Source organism: Pongo pygmaeus, chromosome 2 (assembly GCF_028885625.2).
Source record: "Pongo pygmaeus isolate AG05252 chromosome 2, NHGRI_mPonPyg2-v2.0_pri, whole genome shotgun sequence".
Lineage (NCBI taxonomy): Eukaryota > Metazoa > Chordata > Mammalia > Primates > Hominidae > Pongo > Pongo pygmaeus.
The window spans coordinates 137,356,583-137,362,582 of NC_085930.1; positions in this window are offsets into that span (position 1 = coordinate 137,356,583).

Here is a 6,000-nt window from a genome sequence, read left to right on the forward strand (position 1 = left end):
AAATGAGTGAAATCATTGTACATAGGCCAGCATTCCCTAAGCACAATTTCTGTTTTTCCTTCATAAAATGCTGGAGGTGGCAGGCAGGATTTCATATCCCATTCTTCTCATCACATGTATACTCCATGATATTTGTATAGGATTTTAGGGCTTTCAGAGCTACTTCACATATATGACTTCATTTGGTCTTCATCAACTCCTTTGAAGGGCTAGACATGTCTAGGTTTTAGATGTGATTTTCTTAAATTTACACACCATGGGATTCAGATAAATAAGAACTTTACATGAGATTTCACATCTGGCCATTGCTTTTTCTACTATATCATAGCAGACTCTCCAAATCAAAAGACAAATATTTTTTATGAATACATAATAATTATGCATATTTATGGGATACATGTGACAATTTGATACTTCCGTACAATGTGTGGTGATCCAATCAGGTTAATTGGGATATCCATCACCTCAAACATTTATCATTTCTTTGTGTGGGGAGCATTCCTAATCTACCTATTTGGAACTACACAATAAATTGTTGTTAACTGTAGTCACCCTACTGTGCTGTCAAACACTAGAACTTATTCCTTCTAACTGTATTTTTGTAAGCAGTAAACATTCTCCCTAACCCACCCCCCAACCCCAACACTCACTCTCTATAGCCTCTGTTAACTACTGTTCTACTCTTTACCTCCATGAGATCAATTATTTTGGCTCCCACATATGAGTGAGAATAAAGACATTTATTTGTCTTTCTGTGCCTGGTTTATTTCATTTAACATAATGTTCTTGGTTCCATCCATGTTGTTGCAGATGACAGGATCTCATCCTTTTTTATGGCTTAGTAGTACTCCATTGTGTAGATGTACCACATTTTCTTTTATCTGTTCATCTGCTGATGGATAGTTAGGTTGGTTCCAAATCTTGGATATTGTGAATAGTACTGCAATAAACATGAGAATGCAGAGATCTCTTCAATATGCCATGGTGTTTTGGTTACTATAGCTTTGCAGTATATTTTGAATTTCACTAGTTTGATGCCTTCAGCTTTATTCTTTTTGCTCAGGATTGCTTTGGCTACTTGGAGTCTTTTGTGGTTCCATAGAATTTTAGGATTGTTTTTTCCTAATTTCTATGAAGTCTTTGGCATTTTCACAGGGATTGCATGAAATCTGTAGATCACTTTTGGCAGATGGTCATTTTAACAATATTAATTCTTCCAATCCATGAACATGGGGTATCTTTCTACTTTTTTGTGTCTTCTTTATTTCATAAGTTTTTATAGTTTTCCTTGTAGAGGTCTTTTACATCATTGGTTAAATTTATTCTTAGATACTTTATTTTTTGTACCTATTATAAATGGGATTGCTTTCTTGATTATTTTTTCCTGCTGGCTTGTTGTTGGTGCATAGAAATTCTACTGGTTTTCATATATTAATTTTGTGTACTGCAAATTTACAGAATTCATTTATCATTTCTAAAAGTTTTTTTGGTGGAGTTTTTAGGGTTTTGTATATATAAGATAATGTCATCTGCAAACAAGGACAATTTGACTTCTTCCTTATCAATGTGGATGCTCTTTATTTTTTTCTCTTGCCTAATTGCTCTGGCTAGGACTTCTGGTACTATGCTGAATAAAAGTTGTGAAAGTGGATATTCTTGTCTGTCCCAGATCTTAGAGGAAAAGCTTTGAACTTTTCTCTGTTCAGTATGATGTTGGCTGTGGGTTTGTCATATATGGCCTTTCTTGTGTTCAGATATGTTCCTTTTACATCTGAGTTGTGGAGAGTTTTTATCATGAAGCCCTGTTGAATTTTATCAAATGCTTTTTCTGCATCTATTGAGATGATCAAATGATTTTTGTTCTTCATTCTGTCAATGTGATGTATCATATTTAAGTTGGTTTGCATATGTTGAACCATCCTGTTATTTTGATAATTATTTTCTGGTTGTTTTGTATATCCTTTGTTCATTTCTTTCTGTCTTATTGTTTATCATTGCAGTTTAGTATTTTCCCGTAGTGATAAGGTTTGATTATTTTTCCTTTCTCCTTTGTATATCTGCTCTACCATGATGAATCCCTTGCATCCCTGGGATAAATCCCACTCGGTCATGGGGAATGATCTTTTTAATGTGCTGCTGGATTCAGTTTGTTAGTATTTGGTTGAGGTTTTTGCATTTATGTTCATCAGAGATGTTTCATTTTTTTTATTGTCTCCTTGTCTGGATTTGGTATCAGAGTAATGCTGACCTCATAGAATGAACTTTGAAGAATTCTCTTCAGTTTTCTGGAAGAGTTTGAGAAGAATTGCTATTATTTATTTAAATAATAGCAGTTATTATTTAAATAAAGAATTATTTAAATAAAGAATTCCGCAGTTAAGCCCTCAGTTTCTCAGTTATTTGATGGGAGGCTTTTTATTACAGATTCAATCTTGTTACTCATAATTGGTCTGTTCAGGTTTTCTATTTCTTATTGGTTCAGTCTTGGTAGGTTTTATGTGTCCAGGAATTAGTCTATTTCTTTCTGCTAGGTTTTCTAATTTTTTGGTGTATAGTTGTTCAGAATGTCTCTAATGATCCTTTGTATTTCTGTGGTAGGAGTTGTAATGTCTCCTTTTTCATTTCTGATTTTATTTGGGTCTTTTTCTCTTTTATTCTTGGTTTGTGTAGCTAACAGTTTGCCAATTTTATCTTTTCACAAACCAACTTTCTTTTGTCGATCTTTTGTATTTTTGTAGTCTCCATTTTATTTCTGCTCTGATCTTTATTTTTTTTTTCTTCTACTAATTTTGGTTCTGGTTTGCTCTTACTTTTCTAGTTCCTTGAGATGCATCATTAGTTTTTTTGATTTTCTTTCTACTTTTCAGATATAGGTATTTATTGCTATAAGTTGCCCTCTTAATATGGCTTTTGTTGTATCCCATAGATTTTCCAATGTTGCTATTTTCATTTGTTTCCAGAAATTTTTAAATTATCTTCTTAATTCTTTCATTGGCCTACTTGTCATTCAGGAGCTTGCTGTTTAATTTCCATGTGTTTGTATAATTTCAAAAGTTCCTCTTGTTATTGATTTCTAGTTCTATTCCATTGTGGTAAGAGAAGATACTTGCCATGATTTCAGTCCTTTTAAATTTGTTGAAACTTATTTTGTGGTTGAACATGTAGTCTATCCTCAAGGATTTCCAAGTGCTGAATGTACTGATGGAAAGAATGTGTCTTTTGCAGCTGTTGGATGAAATGTTCTAGAAATGTCTGTTAGGTCTGCCTGGTCTCAAATTCATTTCAGATTTAATGTTTCTTCGTTGGTTTCTGTATATGTATCTGTCCAATGCGGAGAGTGAGTGTTGAAGTCCCTAACTATTACTATATTGGAGTTTCTCTCTCTCCCTTTAGATTTAATGATATTTGGTTTTTATATATATGGGTGCTCTGACGTTGGGTGCATATATATTCACAATTGTTATATCCTCTGGCTCAATTGGACCCTTTATCATTACATAATGACCTTTTTATCTCTTTTTGCAGTTTTTGACTTAAAGTCTGTTTGATTTGATAGGTATAGCTACTCTAACTCACTTTTGGTTTTTGTTTACATGGAATATTTTTTTTCTATTCCTTCACTTTCAGTCTATGTAATCACCCAAGTGTCTTTACAGGTGAAGTCAGTTACTTGCAGGCAGCATACAGTTGGGTCATTTTTTAAAATCCATTCTGCTAGCCTAAATCTTTTATGTGAGGAATTTAATCTGTTTACATTCAAGTTATTATTGATAGGTGAGGACTTACTCCTGTCATTTTGTTAATTATTTTCTGGTTGTTTTGTATATCGTTTGTTCATTTCTTTCTGTCTTATTGTTTATCATTGCAGTTTGGTAGTTTTCTATAGTGATAAGTTTTGATTATTTTTCCTTTCCCCTTTGTATATCTGCTCTACCAGTGATCTTTATACTTGTGTCTTTATAATAGTGATTATCATCTTTTTACCTCCAGATGTAGGACTTCCTTGAGCATTTCTTTTTTCTTATTATTATTTGAGACAGAGTTTTGCTGTTGCCCAGGCTGGAGTGCAGTGGTACAATCTCGGCTCCCTGCATGCAATCTCCACCTCCTGGGTTCAAGCAGTTCCCTGCCTCCGCCTCCTGAGTAGCTGGGATTACAGGCACCCACCACCACACCCGGCTAATTTTTTTGTATTTTTAGTAGAGATGGAGTTTCACCATCTTGGCCAGGCTGATCTTGAACTCCTGACCTCGTGATCCACCTGCCTCAGCCTCTCAAAGTGCCGAGATTACAGGTGTGAGCCACTGCACCCGGCCGAGCATTTCTTGTAAGCTTGTCTAGTCGTGATGGACTCCCTCAGTTTCTGCTTATCTGAGAAAGACTTTATTTCTCCCTCATTTCTGAAGGATTGCTTTGCTGGGAATAGTATTCTCGACTGAAAATTTTTTTCTTTTAGCATTTTGAATATATCATCTCATTTTCTCCTGGCCTGTAAGATTTCTGCAGAGAAATCCACTGCTAGCCTAATGGAGATTCCCTTATATGTGACTTAATGCTTTTCTCTTGCTTTTGTAGAGAAAGACTTTCATCTGCATCTGAGTTTTAGTGTGCCAGTTGAGAAGGGTGTAGTGATTCTGTTTCAAGATAGGTGCAGTGGTATGGCTTCATGCACCTTCTCTGGCTCCAGTCAACATCAGCAGTAGCTGTGGGTACCTCAGTTGCTTAGGCCATAAAAGTTTGTGGTAGTGGTGGTGGCATAGGTTGTTAATAGCCTCCGTGTCAAAGGCTTTGGGGGTTTCTTTATTCTCATTTTCCACACACTGGGGAGATTTAGACTATAGAGTATCCCTTTTGGAGTCGGGTCTGACATGGCCTGTAAGCAGCTATAGCAGTGCTTGGTTCCAGCTTTAGGTGCTCCTAATGGCTATGGTGCTAGGGTCCTAGGCTCAAGGTCTCATGAACTTTTTGTGGCACTTGGGTCTTGGGGTGCTTGTTTGATCTCTGTGGTGAGGTTGAATGCAGGGTGCCCAAAGGGCCAGGATCTGTGACTCTGAGGTACCCCCTAGCAGCTTGGGCCCAGGGATTTGTGTTGTAACTGTGAGTCTATCCTTAGGGGCCAGGGAACAGCACTGGACCAACTCTGGAGAAGAAAGGGTGCTCTGGATGTTTGGGCCTAGGGAGCAGGGTAGTGCTGCAATTTAGGAACCTAAGCCAGTAGGGATCAGTGGCAATGTGGGTCCCATTGTAGTTGTTGTAGTGGTAGTGACTCTAGACCTTGAGATGGTGGAGTCAGCAGTATCCCAGACTCTCTGAGGCCAGGTGCAGCAGTAGCAAGTACCCTGAACAGTGGAGCACAGCTGTCCTTTGGGCCCTGTTAGGCAGGAAACAGCACCGTGATGATTTTCCTTCCCAAGGAGAGGGGTGTCTCAGCAGCTCCAGCTCTAGAGGGCTAATCCAGCTGTCCAGGGAATTAGGGTACTAGAGTTGTCTGGCCTGTAGGGCACACTGTCTCAGTTCAGCCACTGTTCTGTTTCTCTGGGATGCAAGGTACTACAGCAGTTTAGCTGTGGGGTGAACAGCTGCTCAGCTTGGCGAGGGCACTGATTCACCAGGTGACCCAGACACCATTTTCTGGGATACAGGGCACTGCTTCAACTTAGGCACAGGGAGGCATGACTGCTCAAAGTGACTAAGGTATTGTCTTCTAGGAGGCAGGGTACTGTTTCAGATCTGGCCTGAGGGGTCGGGAGAAGAGTAGGTGGATCAGCTCCACCTCCACTTGGCCCCACGGAGAAGGGTGTAACGGGCTTACAGCTCACCTTGGGGATGATCAGTCCCTAGGCTGGGGGTGTTTTGGTGGCAGTTTAGCCTCAGGGATGAAGGGGACCTGTGACTACTTGCCCCCTGAGCAAGACACACTCCAGCCATAGGTCTAGCTGAAAGATGGTACAGCACAGTAGCCATGTGGGCCACAGAGGGGAACATAGTGTTAGCACCTTC